This window comes from Podarcis tiliguerta (genome assembly GCF_965153285.1).
Source record: "Podarcis tiliguerta genome assembly, chromosome: Z".
Classification (NCBI taxonomy): domain Eukaryota; kingdom Metazoa; phylum Chordata; class Lepidosauria; order Squamata; family Lacertidae; genus Podarcis; species Podarcis tiliguerta.
In genome coordinates, this window is record NC_139553.1 from 26,779,722 (window position 1) to 26,805,777 (window position 26,056).

Consider the following 26,056-nt stretch of genomic DNA (forward strand, 5'->3'; position numbering starts at 1 on the left):
TTGTTCACCAAGATTCCCAAGAAGTGAGTATTGTATTCCTTAGAGTCTGGATCTGCTGGCCCTGTAGATCCTGCCACCTGAGGCAGTCACCAAACCTTGCCTCATGGTTGAGCCAGCCCTGGCTTTTTTTTTAGTGCATTTCCTGTATGCTAACTTCCCCATTGCCTTGACCTTCCCCTCCTGGTAAGCAACAACACCCTACCTGCTGGGAAGCTAGCATAGCTGCTCTGCCTCACCACTTCTGCAATGAAGTAAACATGTGTAGAGTCAGAATGCATGTCTTTATAACACCTCCTCCACTCTGATGAAGTCTTGTGAAACACAAAAGCTTACCGGCTGCTTGGTGATTGTTTAGTGGATCCTATTAGCAGTATCATCTGACTGTTACTTTCAGATTTTTTCCTACTGGACCAATGCAGTGCCACCCAGAATCTGAGTACAAGTTTTCAGAAAGAAAACTCAATCCAAAGAACAGTTCCCATTGCTGAGAATGAGTGCTGGGAGGGATAATGAATAAAATATATGAAGGACCATTTCTAGGAATAACCAGGATGAATTAAAATAAGATGAACATGAAGAATTTGTGCAGATATAACCCGAGTTTGGTTTCTACTTCAAAGCAGGAGCTAAGCTTTATTCTGCCCAAACTTCAGAACTTTTCAAGCATTCACAACTACTGCCTATTTAATTACTGCCTATTTAAAATTTGGTTTCATCTGAGTAATGCTATGTTATGCTATGTGTCTGCAGAATTGACATTTTAAATGCTTGCACTCTTCAAGTGCTTAAAGATGATCTATCATGCATGTATTCTGGAGTGTTTGTCAGAATTAATGGGAAAGGTTGCTTTTACTCACAGATGAGTCATTTACCATACTTACTGTATACGTAGGCAGGGCATTTTTCAGTATCCACACATTTCTTTAGCTGTGATACTATAGTGTTCTGCAACACAACCTCTTTAACTCCAGTGTGGGAGTGCCTTGCACACTCTGGATTTGCAATATTCATATTAAATGGTAACAGAGACATCATATTGATTTGTATCTTTCTTTTAGGGATTTCCTTGGACAACATCCTAAATTGTGCATTGTGCTCTTTGACACTTCTGTCAATTTGATACAAATGAAGAATTGGTTCTTTCTTTTATTTTCCACAGTCTCTGGGTTTGTTGCATTATTACAGGTCACTGTTGAGGAGAAGGGGGAATGAATTCCGCATCACAAAAAAGAGGGCAAAAGATAGCATTTTCCCCACAATTAATCTGTGCAAAGGCCCCCCTGCTCCCGATCCAAGGTCACACAGGGAAGGTGCTTCTGAAGGGGGAAGCTGTAACCAGTACAACTGAATACTCCATTCACCTACTGAATCAATCACACAGGGTGCTGATTTTCAAACACTATCCCTGCAAGGAAGACACTTGCAAAGGAGCATCCACATGGAGTCTGCAGCCTTTCTACCCAATGTCATGTCCCACAATAACTCCAGATTGCTCTGGAGCCCAAATCGCCCTGGGGTAATCTGGGGCTGTCTTAACCTGACTTGTCCCCTGAATTGGCCTGATTCAGTTCAGGTTTCAGCCTAACCCTATTCACAGCCCTAATACACACACACACACACACACACACACACAAATCTAGAAATAATTACTTATAATTTATACAAAAAGATTATACATCTCACTGTAGTAGGAATGACTATGACCAGGTGAACTTTGTGCCTGCTCAGTTTGCTGCCAGGTGCTCACTGCTGATGGACAGCTTCAAAGGTCTTGCCTCCTTTTTTATGGCTCTTTATCTCTGGACTGGATTTGGAACAGTCAGCTCTTCAGACAGAGGATGTCTTCACATAGATGACACTGCTCCAAACATAGGACACAAAACTACCCTACTGTGGTGTACAAGTTAGCTTAACCAGCAGAAATGGGCCAGTAACAAATAATTGACATGAGATACTAGAACATTCATTGTGGTGTCACTAGATAGTTTTGGTCTGAGTCTTAGCAAGATAAATGTTCCTATCAGTGCTATGCTGAATCTTTTGCCCCTATCTTTTTTTGGCAATTCAAAGAGGTGGGAGTGAATTGAAGTGGCTTGTAAAGAGGTAGGGGGTGGGGTAAATTTTGATTATTTTTGGTGGTGGGGGGGGTTCCACTTACCATATGTAATATACCAGGTGGTCAAGTGACCTGGATTTGTTTTTGTTTTAAAAAACTCATCTTGCAGTGTGGTATCCTTCTTTCAAAACTTACCATCTGAACATGTGACACACATTTTTGAAATACGGAATTTAAACTGGGACTCATATGCTCAGTGTGAGAAGTTCAAGCACCCCACCAAAAGGTCTCCAAATCTGTTCTCTCTGCAAGAGGCAATAAAAACAAACAAAGACTCTTTTGCAGAGAGTGGAGACTTATGTGAAAGCAGTATGTGGGCTTTAGCACAGTACTAGTTCCAGCTATAATGTAGCAAGGCCCTCACATTTTTAAAAATAGAGTAAGGTCAGATCAATGTTATAAGGAACCTAAAACAAAGTCTCTTGTGGTGTGCCCCCTACCCACAGCCATGCGCTTATATCTTCACACTGGCTGAGAATGGAAATTCACCCATCACTTAAATTCCGCAGTATTCCCTGTCTTCTGCCCATGTTCTGTGGAATAACGCTGCTTTTGAGATATGAGGGTGCTCGCTATCTGTACTTTCCAGAAACAATTGCAGACATTTTTTGTTTTGAAAAGCCTTTTAAGGTGGACAAAAAGGTCTGTGCTTCAGATGTTCATTCTGTATTGTTTCTAAACCAATCTTTAGTTACTTTTTGTTTTGGTTTCAAAACAACTTGAAGCTGTTTATAAATTACCTTGTTGTTGTCGGCATTCGCCTGTCTTGGGAGACAATGGAAGAGTGCATCTTCAGGGGTAAAGTCAGGGGTAAAGTTGGAGTGTTGCAGAGATTTGTAGAGATTATAGGAGAGACATGTTTTGTTGCAGCTGGTGAAAGATAAAGGTGTCTGGTTGTGCTGCTACAGTCACGCCATGGCATTGCTTTCCCCTGTGCTCCTCCCAGCAGTTATTCCTTCTCTGATCACTGCTATGGATACACGACCTGACTGTCTGCCTAGACATGTGTGAAATGTTATTCATACATAACAATACATTAATAATACATTATGCCTGGTGTTCCAGGGCACCCATCAAAATGGGTGGCTTCCACTATCACTGAAAGCCAGTTGCTGGAAATCATAAGTGGGGAGAGGGCTGTTGCACCCAGGTCCTGCTTGTGGGCTTCCCATTGGCATGTGGTTGGACACAGAGAGAATAGGATGATGGACTAGATGGGACACTGGGCTTATCCAAGACAGCTTATGTTCTTAAACAGGTAAGAGGAACGTCCTAAATCAGGGAAGGAAAAGACTAGAAGCAGGAACTCAGTCAGAGCCCAGAGTGCAGAAGACATGAGAAAAGAACAACGGGAAGAAAATAGATGTGGCAGGGAGAACACATAGAGAAATGCTCCCAAGGGATCCTACCTATTGTCAGGGCAGTTGGCCATCTTTGATCATGTTCTCCTATATGTCTATCTTCCCTGCTCTACACAGGTTGGTGATAGGGCTGATTCTGTGGGATTGTCATAGACATTATAGGTGTGCTATCAAAAAAAGGCACATCCTTTTGTTCCTGTGTATTATGCTAATTTTGGTTTAGGGAGGAAAGAAGCAACAGTGTGATATTTTTGAAAGACATGCTGCATTCCTTTCTCTCTACCCTGTGATGGTTGCTTGTGTGTGATCCAGCTGCAAATTCCCTGAAAACTTCACCTACTCATTCTGTTTTATTATAATAAGTGATTGCTGGTAAGCCATATTAGCCTTTGGCTCTGTGTGTGTATTGCTGTTTTTCAAATCTCCCATTTTAGATTTTGCTTCAACCCCAAACAGGTGCCAACCTGTTCCTGCCGCTTCTAAGATTTCATCCCACTGTACCCTGTGATGCTTCAACTTCCCAAGTGTGCATGTTTACAATTTTATATCCCACTAAAAAGAGACAAGAAAAAAAATCACAACTTGTATGAGATAGAAAAAGAATATGAGACAGACATATGCTGCATTATATCAAACTTCTTGCATTATAATAAACTGTGGACAGACAAAAGGAAGTATTTTTTTGGCATCAAGCAAACCTAATTTAAGGAATTGGCTGCCACAATGTATTGCAGTGCCTACTAGCTTAGATTACATTAAATTCATGGAAGGAAAATATATCAGTGGCTTGGTGAAGACTGGTACATTAGGGCAAATGAGGCACTGCGCTATCAGCTTCCATCATTCCTCACCTGCCTTCCTTCTAACTTACATCCAGTCTAGGGAGTGGCACTGGCTTTCAGGTTCCTCCTCTTCAGTGTCAGTGTTGCAGTTGTAGGACTCAGCAGTGATGTTGGGACAAACCTAGAATTAGTTGGTTTAGCCTAACATTGGTTCTGGCTCCACTTACTGTTGGCCTCTTTGCCTTCTGCCCAACCAGGCCCAAATGGGCACCAACCACAACTGTGCTATCTGCTATCTGCAGTGAATCAAAGGCACTGGATACTGAATAGTTTATGGGCTCCATTCAAAGTGTTGGTTTTGACCTTTAAAGCCCTCAAAAACTCAAGAGCCATTCTCCCCCATGTAAAGCAGGCTAGACCCTTTATCAGAGGTCCTTCTGTGAATGCGTCCCTTGAGTGATGTGTGAGAGTTGGTTACACAAGAATGGGCCTTTTCAGTGGTGGCTGCTGTCTGTGCATTGCTTTCCTGGGGAGATGTGCCTGGAACCTTCCTTGTCTGCTTTTCAGTGCCTGGCTAATACTTTTTTGTCCACAGAAGCCTTTGGTTAATTTGGTTGCTTCCTATGATGTGCACATTTTTTAGTGGGGTGGGTAGGACTTGTTATTATTAATATGTTGCTGGATAGGCTTTTTTTCTATTGCTCATTGTCCAAGCAACAGACCAAATGGTGTGTCCCAACTCATCAAAATTTACACTATCCAAAGGTAGCCAAGTTATTTTGGCTCCTGAGAAAGGAAATCCCACAAGCACTTCTTCCTAGACATTAAAAGATAAAATACAATAAAAACATTGATTAAAGAACTGACAAGTTGCTATTCTGCCCTTTCACGACACCAAAAATGAGTTTCCGGAGGCACCCACCTCACTTTGCCTTAGGATAGGGATGGATCTGCCTGCTTGTAGGCAACCTGGATGCTTAAACCACTCCGGGTAAAAAGATAGTAAACTTGATGAAGCCTTTTTCTAATCCAGAAAGGCTCTTTGGCATAGAAAATAGATGTGATAGATAGGCATAATAAATTGATTTAATAGTCATAATGAGTGTTTTCAAAAACAGGAGGAGTGGGTGGTTGGCAGGCAGAGCTCAGCTTGTTCATTTCCATATCATATGCTGTTGTTAAAAGTAAAAGGTAAAGGTAAAGGACCCCTGACAGTTAAGTCCAGTCGCAAATGACTCTGGGGTTGCGGCGCTCATCTTGTTTTACTGGCCGAGGGAGCTGAAGTTTGTCCGCAGACAGTTTTTCCGGGTCATGTGGCCAGCATGACTAAGCCACTTCTGGCGAAACCAGAGCAGTGCACGGAAACGCCGTTTGCGCGTGTAGGTCCCCAGGCCACCCCTCAAATAACTTCACACATAACACGTAATTTAGTTTTGGTTTTTGGGCACTATTTTGGCCACAACTATATTAAAATACAAAATCAGTGAGTGGTTGTTTAGACATTGGTTATGACTATCTGTCCCCCCGCCTGGGACAGAACTGGCATCCCGAGGTCCGATCGGTAGCCAGTAGAAGAGAAAGTCAAACTGGGGGGTCACCTGAGCTAAGCGTCGGACCCACGCCACTCTCCCCAGCAGCTCCCCGAAAGCTTGCCATAATCCTATGACAAGGATTGCCCGGTCCTATGACAAGGATTCCCATGACAGGGATTGGGCGGCCCTGGTCCCATGACAGGGATTGGACGAAAACATGGCAAGCCCCAGGATTCCTTTAACAGAATTCCCTTCAGCGCAGTAGGAGGGGCAGGCACCGCCTGTTCAGACCCCTCCACCACCAGCATATTATAACCAATGCCTAACCGCAACCTTACAAGTTGTGACGAATTGCAGAGTAGTAGGCAAAACCAAATGGCACAGCCAATCACCAAATGGCAAAATTCCTACTAGGCCCCTGCGCCAAGGCAGACGACCCCCATGACAGGCAAAGCAAGGTCAACCGGAAAAGAGGGCGGGTGGGCGGGTGATCCGATGCACTCTGCAAAGAGAAAGAGAAACCAGAGTGCACCAATATTTAAAGACTATGGTCCCACCCACCCAATTTGCAACATATAATTTGCCCCAGCAACCCGGGTTTCCAATCACAAATGCCAGGCAATCACTATTAACCAGCCTGGCAACAAGAGGCCTGGCCCAGTGGCCCACACCGCAACACGTGCTCTCATTTATTGGAGAACACGCTTTACCTTCCTGCCGGAACGGTACCTATTTATTGCTTTCGAGCTGCTAGGTTGGCAGGAGCAGGGACTGAGTAACGGGAGCTCACCCTGTCATGGGGATTCGAACCACCAACCTTCTGACTGGCAAGCCCTAGGCTCAGTGGTTTAGACCACAGCGCCACCCGCATCCCTGTTGTTAAAAGTTGACTTCTGCAAAAGACTGATGCAGCAGGAGAAGTGCTAAATGCCTGTGGATTTTTAGCAGCCTGGGTTTTAAGTCTAAAACCAGCATTAACCCTTCTATCATCTGATTCTAGTTTATATATCCATCTCCTCTGCAAAGAATTTTAAGACTGACTGTTAGAGATGGGAAAGAAATTTGATTCAGTTCACATTTAAAGGTGAAGTTACCTAAATTTCACTTTCTGAAACAATACTCAAACTGAAATTAACACATCCAATTTTTTCAGTGCAGTTCTTCAACCAAATAATGTGTACCAAAATATATTTTCTAGCATAAAGTGTGCATATAAATGAAAATAACATACAAAACTGCATTTTTATTAAGGGGAAATTTCCTTAGTGAAAATAACATACAAAACTGCATTTTTATTAAGCGGAAATTTCCTTGCAAAAATGTATAAGGAAACAAAATTGCATATAAACAATTAGGTTATTACAACAACAACACTTTATTGTGGTCGTAGACCAGCATACAATTAGTTTATTAGGAGAAATTCACAGGGGAAAAAATGCTGATGAATTTTCATTAGGGTAACAACAACAACAACAATAACAACAACAACAACTAAACTGCTGTGGAAATGTGAAGAACTGTACTTAGGGTCAGAAAAATGAGAAACTGAAAGAAACTGAGATTGACGTATTTGCCCATCTCTTGCAGCAGCACAAATGGAGTCTTACAAATTACAGCATGGGAGTTAACATTATCAGATTCACTACCACATCATAGTTAAGATCTGGGTGGAACAGTGAAATGAGATTATTTCATTGATAGATGGTTTCCATTTATAGGCTACACAAACAAAGACAGCCAAGGCCTTCCACAACTCATTTTATTTTGCTTTTTTTTTGAGAAGAGTTTACTGAGGTGAATGGCAGGATTGGAGGATTCAGGGTTCTTTGCTATGTTAGTAAGTAGTGATTGTTCACACATCTCAGGGTGGAGACAGGTGGAGACAGAAATATGGCATAAAAGGCCACAACTTTATTCTCTGTTTAATAGCCCAGTATTTGCAGTAATAAGTAAACATTTGCTGTGGGCCTTCACTTGGAAGGTATAGTAAGGGTGCAATAGAATTCCCCTTGTCTCTTCTCCTGGTTCAAAACTCAGGACCAGCCCATAAACTAGTGTGACTTTCATTGACATACAGGGCCAGCCCACCCACAAGGCAAGTTGAGGTGACTGCCTCACTGCCACAGCGGCAGCAGTGGTGTGCTCTTTGGAGGCCATATCTGCTGCCACCTTGGCACTCCTGCCCCAATGCTGCCTCTGCAACAGTCTCCTGATGACTAGAAGGTGCTGCTGGCCTCCTCCTATCTTTGTCCCCGATGTTGATCTTCACTCACTCCCTCTTCTTCTGGTGTGTGTGCATGGTGGTGGTGGTGAGACACCACTTTGCAGTTTGTCTCAGGTACCAAAATGTATTGGGCCAGCCCTGTTGATATGTTACTATGAAGATGAACTGAGGGGGCACCTGTTTTCCCTGTTCTGCCCTTAGGGTCCAACATTTCAAAGGGGCATATCCTTCAAGTCCCAAGGCAAGATTCCCTGGATGCCTCCAGGTGCTTACCAGTGATTGCTATGGGAAACTAGTCCTAGTTTGCATTGATGAAGTCTGGGATATCTCACTTAATCTCAGGGTTGTAGGTCTGAGCCCCATGTTGGGCAAAAGATTCCTGCATTGCAGGGGATTGGACTAGATGACCCATGTCATTCCTTCCAATGTAACAATACTATAGTTCTCACAATGCTAGCATTGTGACCAAATAAGCTGCTATCAAAACACAGTCAGCCATGCAGGACCAGCCCAAAGGCCCATCTAGTGCAGCATCCTGTTATCACAGTGGCCAACCAGATATCTGTTGGAAGCTTAGAAGCAGGTCCCAAGCCCAATGATACCCTATCAACCAGCATTCAGAGGCAGACTGCCTCTGACAGAGGAGGTGGTTTGTGGCTATTGATAGCCTTATCACCCATGAATTTGTCTAATCCTCTTTAAAAACCCATCAGGTTTTTGGCTATCACTATCTCTTGTGGGAGTAAATTCCATAGCACCACATTTCTCTGCATGTACTTTCCTGAATCTTCCAACATTCAGCTTCACCGAATGGACCCAAGTTCCAGTATATGAGAGATGGAGAAAAACTCCTCAGTGCATGAAATTGTTACTGCCTTGCTCTGTGTAGGAATCCAAGCAACAGTAGCTGAAAGTCTAAGCCACACTCAGAATGGCTGCTCAACAGCGACATTGCTGTTTCAAATCAATTACTACGCCTGAAGATAGGCTTCGTATTTTTTACAGAACTGAACATCAGCCTACATTTCAAAATAATTTGACTTAAAGGTCTCAGGAAAAACTGTAAAATACCTAGAGAGCAGTGTGATGAGAATAACCAAGGCTGTGTGATTAAAGGGAACAATGAAAAAAAAATAGAGGAGGAAAAGGTCAATTGTAAGGAGAAATTACTAGCTTCACTTGCTGTTCTGTCTCCTATTTGTTGCCCACATCAAATTGACATATAGAGACTACGTACTGGGAATATAGTTAAATTGCACTGTAAGCTAGTAATTTCTCTTTACAATCACATTGTGAAAGTGATCCATGAGGCATTTCCTCCCATATGATGTGGTACCCCTGAGAAAGTTGGAGAGCACAGAGCAAAGTTTATTCCACAGGTGCTGGGCAGTTTGGACACCACACCCATGAAGCCTTATGCTTATGCATATACTAGAGTGCACTGAGAAGTACCTAACTGGAAGGATGAGTTGCTTCACAAGTACACTCACTTTTGCCCTCTTCAGGCATTTTGAAAGTATGTTACATTAAAGCCCAAGGGAGGTGCACAATAGGTGAGTGTGCCATACCTCTATCCCTGCTGCCATTTATATCGCCTTCCAGCTCATGGGTACTTTTCATACTCGGAGATGCCCCCCTTATATTTTAGAACCCTGGAAATTCAAGGTGTCAAATTACACAGGGAGCACTTGTGGAATACACACAGTTCCCCTTTGGGAAGATTATAGATAACTGCAACAGATTAATGTTGGCTAAAAAAGATATTTAATATTAAGCTTTGTATTGCTCTTTATAAGCCCTAATAAAATGCATTTTTTTTTAAAAAAAAAAGAATAGTTAGGTGCTCTTGAAAAAAATGGAATGAATTATTAGTGACTTGTATAGAACTGGATTTCTTCATCTGTTCCATTCCCCTCCACCTTTTACAGTGTGAAATTTGGCTTGACTGAGCAAGTGATGTCATCTTCTCATCAAGCTATCCTAGAGAAAGAAATCATTACAGAAATAAAAGGAAGCATCTTGGGATCTTTTGCTTTTTGTTCTGCTTTTCTCATCCCACTGAGATGTCTGTAATCATAGATGAAAGCAGAAACAATGTTCCATATGCTTGACAGCGACTGTAGGTTTGTGATATTCCTTGAAGAATAGCTTCTTCATCTCACCTTGTTAACTTCACTCATGCCCTGTTAAGCCCCCCAACCCTGTATTTTACAGGGGCTGGGGGAAAATCCTAGTCTCCTAGGTGTTGAAAAATAGTGTGAGTATGTGAGGGACACACACACACACACACACACACACACTGTTCAGTGTTCACATCAGAAACTTAATTCTTCCCTCACCTTTTTCCAGCCTTGATTCATTTGCAGTCTTTACTATATGTTCCGAACATATACATAAGCATCTGCCTTGTTGCATTATTTCCCGGAGGAAAGAAAGGCTTCTGAGTTAATGTCCATGTATCTGAAGGGAGATCGTGTGACACATTCCAGGCAGGCAAATGTGCATAACCTAATTGTTGGACTGTTTGGTGAAGGGTGCAGTGCTAAGATAGGGCATGGTCCTGAGCACCAACTAGAGAGGCCTGGAGGCCCAGCCCAAGGCCTATGTTTCCCCATCCCTGCCCTACATATTTACTGTGTCCTCAGTTTGTACTGTGCGTGGACCAGAGATGACCCTGAGAATCTCTTATGACAACACAAGGTCACTGCTTCTGGTGTTTTGTTTTTTCCCCCTCCTGTGGTGAGCCATGGCCTGCATTGACAATATTTGATTGGAGCATTTATCAACAGAAACTTTTTAAAAATAAAATGATAAACTGCGGCGGGGGGATGCAGAGAACTGTCAAGACCCAAGAGAGCTTTGCTTACATAATGCCACTATTTAAGTCTCTTCAGACACTGTTTGAAATAAACAAGTACAGTGGTACCTCAGCTTAAGTACTTAATTCGTTCCAGAGCTCTGTTCTTAACCTGAAACTGTTCTTAACCTGAAGCACCACTTTAGCTAATGGGGCCTCCTGCTGCCACTGCACCGCTGGAGCACGATTTCTGTTCTCATCCTGAAGCAAAGTTCTTAACCTGAAGCACTATTTCTGGGTTAGCGGAGTCTGTAACCTGAAGCGTATTTAACCTGAAGCGTATGTAACCTGAGGTACCACTGCATGGAAAATGTGGATGACCCAACAGCTACACTTTTGTTTGTGAAGACCCCCCAAACCACTCCCAAAAAATAAAAAAAAAGACACATAATTTTAGTTTAAGGTTTTTGGCAATAATTATTGATTACAGCATGTGAGTGGTTGCTTAGGCATGGTTCCAGACTACCTGAACCTGCACAGTGGCAGGAACAGGACTGACAACTGGGCACCACCAGAAGTCAGTAAGGCAAAGCATTCTGGGGGAGCACGACACTGACTTCAGTCTCTCAGCTCACCCCAGATGCTCCCAGGGACTCTGGCATGGCCCTAGCCCTGTGACAGGGTTCGGACAAAAGCAAGACAAGCCCCTGGATTCCTTTAATGGTACCCCCTAGCAGCAGCAGTGCAGGGGCAGGCACAGCCAACCACGTCCCCTCCGCAAAACATTGAACTAGTGCCTAACCGCTGACCTTACAAAGTTGTGATGATTTGCTACACGGTAGGCAAAAACCAAATGGCACCAGCCAATCAGCTAAATGGCTAAATTCCTACCAGGCCCCTGCTCCAAAAACAGACGACCCCTAGACAGGCATAGCAAGGTCATAAGAACAGCCCTAAAAATAGGGAAGGAGGGCGGGTGATCCTGTGCATGTCGTGAAAAAGAGAAAGCTCCACGCGATGTGCAGCGGCTTAAATAGCCCCTCGGTTGCCAACCAGAGTCCCCAAACAGCAAAATTCTACCCCAGCAACCAAGGGGTAACCAATGGGGTGTTGAGGCTATCCAAACAGTCCCGCCCCAGCAACAAGGAGGCAGTTTAGGTGATCTCACCGCAACATGTGCCCTCCATGATGGAGGACATGATTAATCATATTTAGTGCATTGGAGGTGATGGATATACAACTCATATAATTTTGTTTTTTCTCAATATTAACTATAGCTTCATAGTTTCTATCGTTTCTGTTTTTGGAATGCTTGTTATTTCTAAGCTGCTGGGAGATTTCTAAAGTCAAGCTTCTGTTTGCCTTGCAGATCTGGAAGAATTCTTCCTTCGACAACACATCACATTTTGGGGATGGTGGTTTCTAGGACGTTACCCCTACCTGCACACCTACAATCTTTGGATGGAAAAAAATGACCCAAGAGGCTTGCAGAATTTTTAGTTATGTAAGTTTACCAGAATTGGCAACAAGTTCTTCTCTAAACTATAAGATCCATTTTGGCGAATATATTAAGCAAAGGTTACATGTGTATTTTGTCCAAATTAAATGCAAAGGAGAACCATAAAGTCTGTTATGAAATATTCATATATTGGCTAAACTCCTCATTTTATTTGCTGTAGGGGAAGGTCAAGAACTGTGACGTTTTTGTTGGAAGTGCAGAGATTGTTCCATGTCCAATTTAAGGGTTAATCCTGTTAATTTTCAAGTCAGCTAGCCAAGAGGGGGCAGGTGGAAGTTTTGCTTAGCAACCATAAAGTTTGTTAAGGTATCACATGCCATGATTGGCTGTGTTGTTCTGAGAGAGTTCTCTGTATGTTTGGTTTTACCCCCTGCTATCTAAAAGGCAAATCTTCTCCGTGTATTTCTCTTCAGATTGCACATTGTTTGTTTAGTTTTGCTCAGTAAAGTGCTATCAGGATTCCCCGTCCCCTGTCCCCAGTCTGGACTCCATGTGTGTGTTTTTAAGGTATCTTGCTAACAATTTTCACCCAGCACCCTTTGAAACGGCATTTATAGTCTTCTGAGATTTCTCAAGAGATAATACAGCAAGGGACCATTCCTAGATCATTTTCTTTGGACATGTAAAACCTCTGCCAAAGGTCTTTCACATAGCAGTGCAGGGAAAGGCCTGTGCATGAGAGTTTGGAAAGTCAGTCATAATAGAAAATAGAGCACACTCCCACACACAAAGGAAAATTGAAATTCACGGAATGCTCAAAGCCATCCCTAGAAGCAAATTCTAATTTTGAGAATGGATGCATAGAATCCACAAAAGTGGATATAATTTTCATATGCTAACAATTTACCAATGATTAAAGTGGCACAGTGGGTCAGTTCCTCTAGCAGTTAACCAGGAGGTTGGTGGTTCGAGCCCAACCAGAGATGGCTCTGGGCAGGATTCCTGCATTGCAAGGGGTTGGACTAGTTGACCCTTTGTGTCCCTTCCAACTGTACAATTCCATGATTCTATGATTGTCACTGAGTTATGGGATTATATGTAAAGCGCTCTTTCTCTGTATATATCAGTATTTATATCTATTGTAATTTTTTTCTGTTTTTAAACTATGATAGGCTTGTAACTTTTCCCAAACTGCATTATTTATTAATGCATTATATACTAGGGTTTTACTTGATGTGTAAAATATTGACTTTACGATAAATATGCCATGTTAGGCATTTCATAATTTGTTTACTCTTGATGGCCCAAAAGGTTTCCACTATTGGAGGAAAGGGTTCTAAAAATAAGATTGTACATCAATATACAAACACAAATTATACCTCAAGATTATACAGGTTATTCCTCACTCTCCTGCTGCCTAAATTTAGTTGACAAATATCTACTTTTAAACTTCAATATCCTCATGTTAATTTTCTCTCTCTTCTAAAACTTAATAGCTTTCCTATTCTGCTGATGGATGTCTTCTGTTAGCAAAATGACATCCATCCCATCCCACCCATTCTGTCTTACTATTGCTGTTTATTTTTCAGCTGATCTTCGTGCATTTTAAAACTTATTTGTGTGTATGTGTGTGTTTTGTGTTGTGTTGTGTTGTGAAGTGTGCTTGAATGACATTTAAAATTTATTGTGGCCTTTTAAAAACAAATCATTGTTTTGGCTCTTTTGATTATGATTTTGCCAACCACCTTGGGTGTATATATACTCAGAATACAAATAATTTCAATAAATAAGAAATAATAGTGTGCCTGGAGACATGGGGAGCCTTAGCACCCTGCTGTTCCACATGAACTCGGCATCTGCAGAACCATGCCTCATTGCTCCTGATGATGCTTTGCAATATTTCAGATTACTAAATTTCCCATCTTCTGCTGGCATCAAAAGAGAAAACAACAACAACAACAAAAACCCAAACCTTTCATTTTCAGTCAGATCTAACTTTCCAGCTTAAAAAGAGAGAGAGAATAAGAAGTGGAGAGTCTATCTTATCATTGATACATGGGAAAGTGGAGCCACTGCAAGTAATTTCAATTAGTACTAATGGCCATCACCTCTGTAACTTCTTGAAGGACTGACGGAATAATAGACTCCAGGCTGCATTCAACAAAATCTCTTAACTTTTGATAAAATTGCAGACTGTCTCTCTCCAGTTTATCCATTTTCTCTGACAGCTCATCCTTCTTTGTTGTGCTTTTTCCTCCCTCTTCCCCTCTCTCTTTCCGTTACTGTGTAATGCACTGAGTGTCTAGAGAGAGATTGTAAATGTTGACCAATTCCATTTGCAGGTGTGCTTCTTCCATTCTCCCTTTCCTCCCTTATTATTGATTAGGTACACAATTCTACTCTCCCCCCATGCTTTCTTCTCCATCACTGTTTTCAGTATATATAAACCTCCATCTGCTTGAATTTTGTCCGCTACTTTCCTCATTTATGGAGTCGTGCAATTTCAGTATTTAGAAGGATGCCATGACAACAGGCTATCAACATGATCCTAATGAAATCTCCTGCAAAGTTAGTTACTGTGTGTTGAACAAAGTATGTTTATCTAAATGCACCCCGCTTCAAAATGAGCACCGTACCCAAAGGCACGTTACATAAGCAAAGAACCATCTAACAGTATTTTATGGGCAAAATAAAAAGCAAATAGTAGAAGCAAGGTATGGTGGGCTGGGAGATAGGTACCAACTTTATCTTGCCCAGCCCTTTTCTGTAGCACATGAAAAACAACAGCCTGTTGAAGAAACCAGAAAGCTATCTGTGCCAATGAAGGACCACATCTGTAGCTGTTTTACAGGATGGAATCCTATTTGTTTGGAGGACAATATTATCAATGGGTCAGTGGCGATTAGCCAGCCTCAGTGGGATGGCCTTAAGGGGGATGACACCAAAAGCAGGAAACCTCATTGGTTTGCTCCTTCAGGGTGGTCTAGGGCACTCCCTGTGGGTGATTGGTTGTGGATGGCATTGCTCCGAGATGAGACTAGAGCAGCGTAGGAATGGGAACATGAATTAGTGAAATTCTCGGAAGCTGTATCTTTCATGAGAGCATGAATACAGCTTACAAAAACATACCCAGTGTGACTTGTGAATATTTGGTGGTTTTACTATTTATGTTGTTTTGATTCATTTATTGTACTTCTACTGTATCTTTCTTTTGCATTAATATGCTGTTCATGCTTTTTGGTCCCCAAAGCAATATATAAATAAATCACAACACAACAACAACAACAACAAGAAGAAGAAGAAGTGAGATTAATGCGATTGAAACATCCCAGGTCCGGGGTACATCACCCCTGTGAAATTGCAAAAAATGTATAAGACCGGAGATAATAGGTGTTGGAAGTGTAGAACCAAAGAAGGAAGTTTTTTCCACATGTGGTGGAAATGTGAAGAAATCAAAAAATTTTGGGAATCTATATACAATGAACTGAAAAAAATACTTAAATACACTTTCGCTAAAAAACCTGAAGCCTTTCTTCTGGGAATGATCGGAGACGAGATTAAGAAAGAGGACCATATAATGTTTCAATATGCAACTGTAGCTGCTAGGATCCTGTTGGCACAAAATTGGAAAACCCCAAATATCCCTACCGTTAAAGATTGGCAAATTAAATTATTTGAATATATGGTTTTGGCAAAAATGACGCAAAACATCAGACAGCAAAAAGGTACAAAGTTTATTGATGACTGGACTAAATTTATAACATACATGGAATCAAACTTTAGAGATATAAAAATCGCAGTAGGTTTAATATAATCCTTGCGATGCTTAGATGATACAAAATGAAAACTGAAGAATAGAATTACTATGTTACATAACCCAAAACCGAGATGGAGGGAAGTCAATTATTATTTGTGTTAATTTATGTTTGTCTTTTGGTTTGCTTACATGCTCATGTTTTGGTTGATGTTTTTTTTTTCCTTTATTGGTGTGTCTTAATTAAAAAATTTTTTCTTTGTTTGTTGTTTGGCATACAAAATTAATAAAAAGAGTTTTTTTAAAAAAACAAAACATCCCAGGTCCTGCATACTAACAATGCCTGTATCTGAAACTTCTTGTGGGGAATAAAAAATCGAACAGCATGTTGTACCACTATTGTAGGGAGAATGCCTTGTGAATACCAGCTGCTGGGGATCATGAATAAGAGAGTGTTATTGCATATAGGCCTTTCTTGTGGGATTTCTAGAGACATTTGGTTGGCTACCTGCAAGATCATTTCCCCAAAACCAACAAGGCTGTTCTATTCTGATATGAAATAGATCATGGATAGTCAACATGATGCTCTCTCTATATTTTTGGACTCCAGCTCCCATCATTCTTAGTCAGAATAGAAATAGTCTAGGATGTTGTATTCCTACTGCACCTAGAAGATACCATATTGGCTATTCCTGCTATAGATTATCTGAGTCTTCCAAAAGCAATATAACATGTTGCAAAGCAGGAAAGAAGATTCTGACTAAACACCAGGAAGAGATTTCTGACTGTAAGAGCTATTTCACAGTGAATTGGACTATTTTGGAAGGTGGTGGACTCTACTTCATTCAAGTTTTTTAAACAGATGTTGGATGGCCATCCGTCTCTGATTCCTGAATTGCAGGGGGTTGGATTAGAAGAACTGTGGTGTTCTATTCTATTCTATTCTATTCTATTCTATTGTATGATTCTATGAAAACTGTGGGCATTTCAGTGATACCATACTTGCAGTCAAAGTTGTTATCCAAATAACTGAAGCATGCATTTATTTTTGGACACATGGTTGCCCAAACATGATTCTACAGCATGAGCTGCAAAGCAGTTTGACAGCAGGGATGAGTTGATTGCATGAGAAATTAGCATCTTCCAGCTGACTCCAAGATTATCTCATCATCAAATATGTTTTCTAAAAGTTACAGCAACGTTGGCTTTGAGGATACATAATTAATGCCATGCAATTGAGCATGCTTTCCTGATTAAATCAAGGTTTGAAATTTCATATTGGACAAATTACAGAAGAGTGGTCATGTTAGTTTGATGTACTAACGCCTGACAACAGCAAGAACTGTCCTGTTGCGCCTAAATGGCCATTGTTTACTGCAGAAGAAGCTATGGAAAACAAGAAGACACCAAGAGGTAGGGAATTTCCAGCTCATGGGGGAATCACAAGTGGACCTGCAAGATCATTTCCCCAAAATCAATGCCACCTGCCCATCAGCTGACATCACTTCTGACATCTACTGCTGGGCAGGAAGTCAATCCTGGATTGACTGCACACTCCTGTTCCCAGTAGGGAACACGAATGCACAGCCAAATAGAGAAGAATTTAACGCCAGCCATTCATCAGCTGATGAGTGGGGGTTAAATCCTGCTCCCTTCAGTAAGATTCTGTGGAAACCCCTTTCTGATTCAAGGAAGGGCTTTTGCATGGAATCCCCTGCTAGAGTGGCAAGGAAAACGTTGATTTTAGCAGTGCTTTTGCAGGATGATTTGATGTCCTGACTTTATCTGTCCAGTTTGGCCCAGGAGGCTAATTCTGATAAGGATTTGGCCTGTGGTGACAAAAAGATCATCCACCCTGCATCGACATAGAATCAGCCTAGAAATCTCATTGGTAAATTGTGACGAAGGGGCTCTATCATGCACCACAGTGAGGAGTGAATAAGGGGCTGAGTTATTGTCCACTTGTTTGAACTTGCGCTTGTAAGCCTGACCACATTGCTTTCAGAAATCAATATGGCTCAATGTCATTAGCTTGTGACCTACTAGTTAATGGAGCCTCTGTACCTACAATCTTCCCACACCCTTATCATGGTGAGTGGGCTTGCATATTCCTATGACCCTTATGAGCGAAGCTGTCAGGAATCTCGTACTCCCAACAGGGTCACCCAAGGTGGTAAGGTCAAAGGGAATGATCCAAGAAGTCCTCAGTGGCAGAACAGGTGGATGATAAAAAGTGGTACGTTACAACGGCTGTGAAGGCGAATGAAGGCTGCAGCAGATAGAAATCTACTGGTTTGACGTGACTACTTCATGCCATTGGAACAGAGCCCTACTGTGAAGACTGTGCATTGGTCAGCGTGCACTGATCTACACACATAAAACAAATTAACACACAGGCGTCTTCCAAAAACCCAGCCCAAACCCCAAAAGTACCATGGCGATTGGCAAATGGTAACGGGGGCAGGATCGTGAATTCTGGAAGCCCCTAGTCATGAACCGGCACATGGGCGGTGGATACAGATTCAGTCATTCTGACTCAAGGAATGAGGCAGTTGAGCAGCTTGGCAGCTGTATCCATGACTGAGCAGCCCTTTTTGGATCCACTTTGCTCACCCTGAAAAGAGGGAGGGGCTAGAAAAGGTGCCCTAAACATAGTCTGCCTCCCTTTTTTCCTGACTGGATTACTGTGCCTAGTGAGGTCACCCAGCGGTCATAAAAGACAATTGAACTTTGGAACATGGAATATACGGACTTTGTCAGATAACACAGACCGTGAGCATCCTGAACGCAGAACTGCCATCATTGCAAGAGAGCTGTGACATTTTAACATCGATATTGCAGTGCTTCAAAGGACTCAAAGAGCAGGCGAGGGACAACTGAAGGAAGAAAAAGGAGGCTACACTTTCTTCTAGGAAGGTCTATCTGAACAAGAACATCAAATACACGAGGTAGGCTTTGCTATCAAAAACGATCTTGTGAAGCTCCTGTCAGAAGTCCCTACCGGCATTAATGAGCGACTCACAACCCTTCGAATAAAACTCTCCAAAACCCAACAGGCTACTATTATAAGCACTTATGCACCAACACTGGATGCTGATGAAAACATTAAAGAAACATTTTACTCTCAGCTGGATACCGTCCTATCAGAGACGCCTAAGGAAGATAAAATTAGCCCTGACGCTCACATGACCCCGCAAGTGGGATGCGGCGGTGGTGGCTCGGACTTTGACCCTCCTCGGGCTCACCTGTGCTTCCCTCAAGGAGGCAGCGGCCATGGCGGCGGAGGAGAGGCCCGAGCCCACATGTTTGCCATCAGATGCAGCATGGGCCTGCTAATGCACTTCTGGTACCTGTGGCTCGACTGCACCTTCCCCGCTGCCAGCTTCAGCAGGATCCACAGTGTCCTTAAGAAGGTTTTCATCAACCAGATCATGGCCTCCCCAGCGCTGGGAGTTTGGTACTTCTTGGGGATGGGGTCTCTGGCGGGGCAGAAGCTGGACCAGAGCTGGCAAGAGTTGGAGGACAATTTCTGGGAGTTCTATAAGATTTACTGGTACACATGGCCCCCGGTGCAGCTGAACGACTTCCTCTTCCTTCCCACCGCGTACCGGGTGCTCTACATGAACGTCATCACCCTCGGCTAGAACACCTACCTGTCGTACCTGAAGCACCAGCCTAAGCACCCATCACTCAGTGTGGAGGAAAATGATGAAGCCGACACAGTCAAGATCGAAATGACCGGGTGAACAAGGGCCACTCACTTCCACCAAGGTTGGATCCAGGACTCCCTGGGTGCCGGAGCCAGCTTTGCTCCCCACCATATTGGTGGCTGGATCTGGGAAGCAGGTGCCATTGTCCAGGTGCGCAGCCCTCTCTACTCCCAGCCGCGGCCTCGACTCCCTCTTCCAGCAGCGCCTTGGATCCCGAAACAGAGCCAGAGATCTTCAGGGCTGGGGGGCAGATTTGGTACGGGTGTGGGCATCTCCTGACTGCGAACCCTGGTCCTTCCCAATTCATTCGAAAGTGCCAGATCTTTTTGCACTTCCCAAATAAAGAAAAGCAGGTTGCCTTTTTTTGCATGCCACTGCCAAGACAGGTGCTTCTTCGCTCTGCCGCTAGCGCCTCTGGTTGCCGTTGGGTCAAGGTGGTTTGCCCTTTTAATGGCTGATGTTTTAATGTGTTTTTAATCTCCTGTTGGAAGTCGCCCAGAGTGGCTGGGGAAACTCAGCCAGATGGCTGGGGTATAAGTAATAAATTATTATTATTATTACTATTACTACTACTACTACTACTACTCCTGGGTTATTTTAATGCAAGAGTTAGGCGAGATTTTGATCTGTGGCCTGGGACTATTGGGAAAGAAGGAGTTAGCAACTGCAACCAGAATGGAATCTTACTTTTGACGATATGTGCAGCACACAACCTTGTTATTACCAACACACTTTTTCAACAGAAAAATAAATGTAAAACTTCATGGAGGCATCCTCTGTCAAACCACTGGCACTTCTTAGACTATGTTATTGTCCGTGCTAAAGATCAACGTGATGTGCTCCTTACCAGAGCTATGACAAGCGCCGATGACTGCTGGACACATCACCGACTAATCTTACTCGGCTACGAGTGATCGCCAAAGAAGAAGAAGACCCACAATCTTCCATCACCTAATGGTTCCAGTCTTTTCAAACCTTCCTTTGATTAAGGAGGCTTGACAAAGGAGTCATTATGAATGAATGTCATGTTAGTGTGCATTCTGAGTTGCACTATTTTGCCATTGAAGTGGATCAACTATGTAAGAAGTTTCCACTATGCCTCTCTGCTTGTAGGGTCTATTGCATGCTACATGTGGAATTCCTATAGGCATATTGTTGGCCACTGTGAGAACAGAATGCTGGAATTAAAGCAGTCTTTCGACTGCTTTAATTTTACTCTGTTGAGTTTGGGATGCCTGACAGAGGAATCTCTACTGACCAAAGGCAAAATCGCGTCACATTTTGCTCTTAATTGCTGCTTCCCTGACAACGAAACCTATGAGAGTAAGCCAATTAATTTCTCCTCCCTGCTGATCTCTGATTTTTGTACACCTCCATAAAAAATATGTTTCCCTACTTTCACACAGGCAGACAGAGCTAGAAATATATATGTATATCCTGGAAGTGACACACTGAACCTGAAGTGTCAAGATTCCTTTTCTTATTTTAACTCCAATTTTTAATTTTTATTAGATATTTTCTATGGGATGGCAGGGGTGACCTCAAATTAAACAAGCTCAGAAAAATTTGCTATGCCGAAAATATTTACCTGCCTGCTCAGAGTGTAGTAGCTTGTGTTTTTATTCTGGCAGTGAGCAGGCCATTTTCTTATTTAGATAAGTCCAAAAATGGGAAAGGAAAGAGAAGAAGTAGCACTGTAGGATTCTTTCAGAGTCCCACATCTATCCATATTTAATTTGGTTAGTTCCCTTACGAAGGAAGTCTGGAACCCTTGTCATCCTCAAAACCCCTGGCAAACACAGACAATATGCCCAAGGTTAAACTCTTCACCTCCTCCAACCAATTAAGTCCTTCTGTACAGCACTGTTATTTCATTCCTCAAAGCTTTGCCTATTATCTGATCCCCTCCTTGCTGTCTCCCGCACGCCTTATTCTGTCATCATTCTGCCTGGAACAAACACGGCTGTTCCTGTCTACCTGTCTCATTATATGCTAGTATAAGAAGCACGGGCTTCCACCAACCCCTCTTGTTGCCACCTGATTCCAGCTTCAGGTCCACGGTGCTTACTTCCAGCTGGACTGGATTGTGTGTTTATATTGCAGCAATCTGGACTGCTTGTCACCAGCTCCTGAGAACAGCTGACTATTGACAAGTGAGTTGGTAGGGAGAAATTTCTCTATTTCCCCTCCCACTTCCATCCTTCTGCTATATTTTCAGGCCAGTCATTGAGTAGGAGGCTTTCTTCGATATCTCTTCAAACAAGTGGGGTGGTAGAAGAGTTAGGAGTGAGCCACCCTTTCTCCTTCTGGCTACCCATGGTTTTTTAAAAAAGTGTACCTCCAAATCTGTACATTCATGCTTACCTGTTTGGCTAAATAAATGAACCATTTACAAAATTCTAGCTCAAGCCAATTGTCAAAGTACTACATATTTGCTATCAGATATTGTCAAATGTTGGTCACTGCTGAGTATCAGCTGCCAAATACTGTCACCACTCATGTCAGATACCATTAGATTTACAGCTCTGAAAAAATCTTTGAATGTCAAATGCTGGCCATGATGAGCAGAAGTTTGGAGAATATTCTCCAGTGAGTCATATAATGGGAGAATATTTAATTGTCTATTTTGAGGGAAAGAACAAATGTGTTTGGTCTAGGAACAAAATGACAAATACATATTTAGTTGAGGCAGTATCCAGTTCAGTGCAAGGGTTTCTTTTTCATCATCTACCCCCACAGAGTTCCCAAATCTCTTCCAGAAGTTGGGAAAACCTCTAGAACAGATTTAAGGGGTGCACGGGGGCAAAGGACAAAATCTTATTGCACAAACACAAATCCTTGCACAGCTATAGTGGCCTCTATGGTATTTGTGAAGTACAGGAGGCGACCATTTTGAACATGCAACCGCTGACGTGCAGGTCCTTTTGGACCCGGAAGAAGGCAGAATGGGGGTGGAACAGGGGTGGAGGGAAATGGGGAATAAAAGGGAGGGGCAAGATCATACCCTCCAACATTTCTTCGATGAAAATAGGGACGTCCCATTTTATAATGATAATTTTACTATACCCTACACATCTTACTAGGTTGCCAGCCACTCTGGGCAGCTTCCAACATAGTATATAAAAACATAATAAAACATTAAACATTTTTTTAAAAGCAAAAACAAAACAAAAACCCTTCCCTTTACAGGATTGCATTTAGACAGCTTGGGGGTTGGATAACTCCATACTCTCCAACATTTTTCCAATGAAAATAGGGATGTCCTAAGGAAAAGTGGTGGGACGCGAGTGGCACTGTGGTCTAAACCACTGAGCCTCTTGGGCTTGCCGATCAAAAGGTCAGCAGTTCGAATCCCCGTGACGGGGTGAGCTCCTCTTGCTTGGTCCCAGCTCCTGCCAACCTAGCAGTTCGAAAGCATGCCAAAAAGTGCAAGTAGATAAATAGGTACTGCTCCAGCAGGAAGGTAAACGGCGTTTCCATGCACTGCTCTGGTTTTGGTGTTCTGTTGCACCCAAAGCAGCTTAGTCGTGCTGGCCACATTACCTGGAAAAACTTTCTGCGGACAAATGCTGGCTCCCTCGGCCTATAAAGCGAGATGAGCGCTGCAACCCCAGAGTTGCGACTGGACTTAACTGTCAGGGTCCTTTACCTTTTTAAGGAAAAGTGAGATATTCCAAGATCAAATCAGAAACTGGGATGGCTTTTCTCAATCAGGGACATGCCTGGAAAATAGGGACACTTGGAGAGTCTGCAAGCTTCCACTGACATGCATGGGGGGGGGGGCAAAATGGTCTTTGTCTGTACTTCATTGGTACCCCTTGCAGGGACCCTACACTCTGAGCTTTAACTTTTGTTTAGAAAGTCTCTAGCCCACCTAGAAAGAGAGCTGTGGAGCAAAATGTGTCAGTACCTCTGAAATGTTCCAGGATGGTTTTAACCATTGAGTAAAGTCAGAGCTGTCATCAATAAGTGAGTTGTTTTGATACCGAGAAGCCGGGATTCTAAATACCTGCTTTCTCCCTCTCATTTTTCTGCATCTTTCTTCTTTCTCAGTCCTTGGACCCACTTGCTTGCTGCTCTAATTATATCTTGCTGTTAACCAAACCCATGGCACACCTGGCAGGTAGCTACTTCAGAAGGTTTTATTAAGATGTGTGTGAGTTTAGGTGGTGGGAGGAACACGTTTTGCTGCCTGCAGGCCACATGTCACAGTTGGCGGACAGATACTTGAGAAACATTTCGAAAAGGTCAGGCTGGGGTAAGAAACGCAGGAATTATTGCTGTGTTTGTTCCTGCTGGCATGTGGATCAGCCTGCTATTTGAGACAAGCCTGAATATGGTGTGGGGTCCCCTTGGCTGTTTCTGCTGGATGTCCTACAGCATTAATTGTTCCAGAGACACAGGGCAGAGGCATCATGATAATTATGGCGATAATAATGATCAGTTTTTTCATGGTTGCTCCCAGACTTTTGTTTTGTTTTGTTTTGTTTGGTGGGGAGAGGGAGAGGACCTAGTGCAGAGATATCATTATTATTACCACTTTTCCCCTGCTTGGTTCCAAATTGCTCAGGGAGAGGGCAGGGATAGTGCAGAGGCATTAGCATCATTGTTAGTATCACATTTTTCCTTATTGTTCCAAAGTTTTTTTGGGGGGTGGGGACACATTTCAAAGGAATCATCACCATCTACTCTCCCCCACCTGGTCAACGAAAGGGAGGTTCTGGGGAGTTTTCTGGGAAGGGAAGAGTGCCATGCAAAGGCAGAAACATTATTGCATGTTCAGACCCAGAAACCTCCCACCTAAATAAATTCACACGTGACTCAAATTTTGGTTTTGGGTTTTGGCAGAATTTAGGCCACAACTTTATTGATTACAAAAAGTGAGTGGTTGCATAGGCTGTGGTTTGACTAGCTCTCTGCCATGCAGGTAGCGCTAACCCAGGGTTCCAGCATAGGTCAGCCACTTGGATAAGCGGAACTCCGGGAACGGGCTATCTCCGACACCCAAATGTCCCCCTGGACTCAGGCACGGGCACAACCCCCTCTCAGGGGTTGACCAAGCCATCAAGTCCCTGGATTCCTTTAACAGAATACCCTTCGCATAGGGATGGCGAGAGCATTCCCCCATCCCATTACCTGAAGCAGAGCCTATCCGCAACCGTACAAGTTATGACGATTTGCTACGCGGCAGGTGAAACCCAAATGGCAACAGCCAATCAGCCAAGTGGGGAAAATTCCTGCCATGCCCCTTTCCCAATGATACATGACACACAACAGCATAGCAAGGTCAAGCGCAAAGCCCTAAAGTAGGGAGAGGTGGGTGGGTGCTCCGAATGCACGCACCGAAAGAGGAAGCTCTAGGTCACATGCATGGGCATAAATAGGTCCCTCAAACCGTTTGGTCTGCACCCCATTGGCCAGATTGCACCCAGCTGCGAGGGACCTACCAATCAGGTGTTGTGGCTGACCAATTGTACCCGCCCACAACACAGGGTGTCGGTTTCCAGGTCTCACTGCAATACATGCCCTCTTTAAGGGAGGACCAGATTTATCATCCTCTCATTTGGCACCCCTAATTTTCATAAGCTTGCAGATGACATTCAGCTTCAAACATCACACTAGCCTGAGCCAATATTTTTCAACTATTACTTGGGTGAGTTTTTAATATATTTTCTGTGTTTTGCTTGTGTTTTTATTTTGTAAAGTTCGCATGTGTGTGTATGTGTGGAACAGGGAGAATATTTGCCTGCCAGCCCTGTCTTTTTATTTCTTTCTATATATGTGCATGTATGGCTGGCTGTCATAATTCAAAATAATTCCTGCATTCAGTTATCATTTATTGACTAGCTATAATCTTCAGCAGAACAAGAGGCAACAGGCAGCAAAACAACTAAGTGCCTAGAAAAGAAGAAAGCTTTTCAAACATTTTTTTGTTAGCAAAGCAACAATGATGATGATGATTTGATGATGATTTGAAGAGTCTCCCCATCTTAGCTCTATTAAATTAAAAGGATCTTCTTGAGGCGAAACTTAGTTGAATACTACCTTACACCCCATTTTCTTCAGTAGAACTCAAGGTGGCATTCTGCCTTCCAGAAGACTGAGCATTTCCAGACATTCTTAATTCCAGCAAATTATGCCTTCAAACCACGTCAAACAAAGCAGCTCTTTAAGTTACTGGGATCCTGCTAGGATGATGAGGGGAGGACACTGAGGACTTGTGTGTTAGTCAATACCAGTTACATAAAACATTGTTTTCTCATGCTACAGGCAGTAATGGGGGGAAAAACTGATTCTGTGATTTAATGCAGCATATGCAGG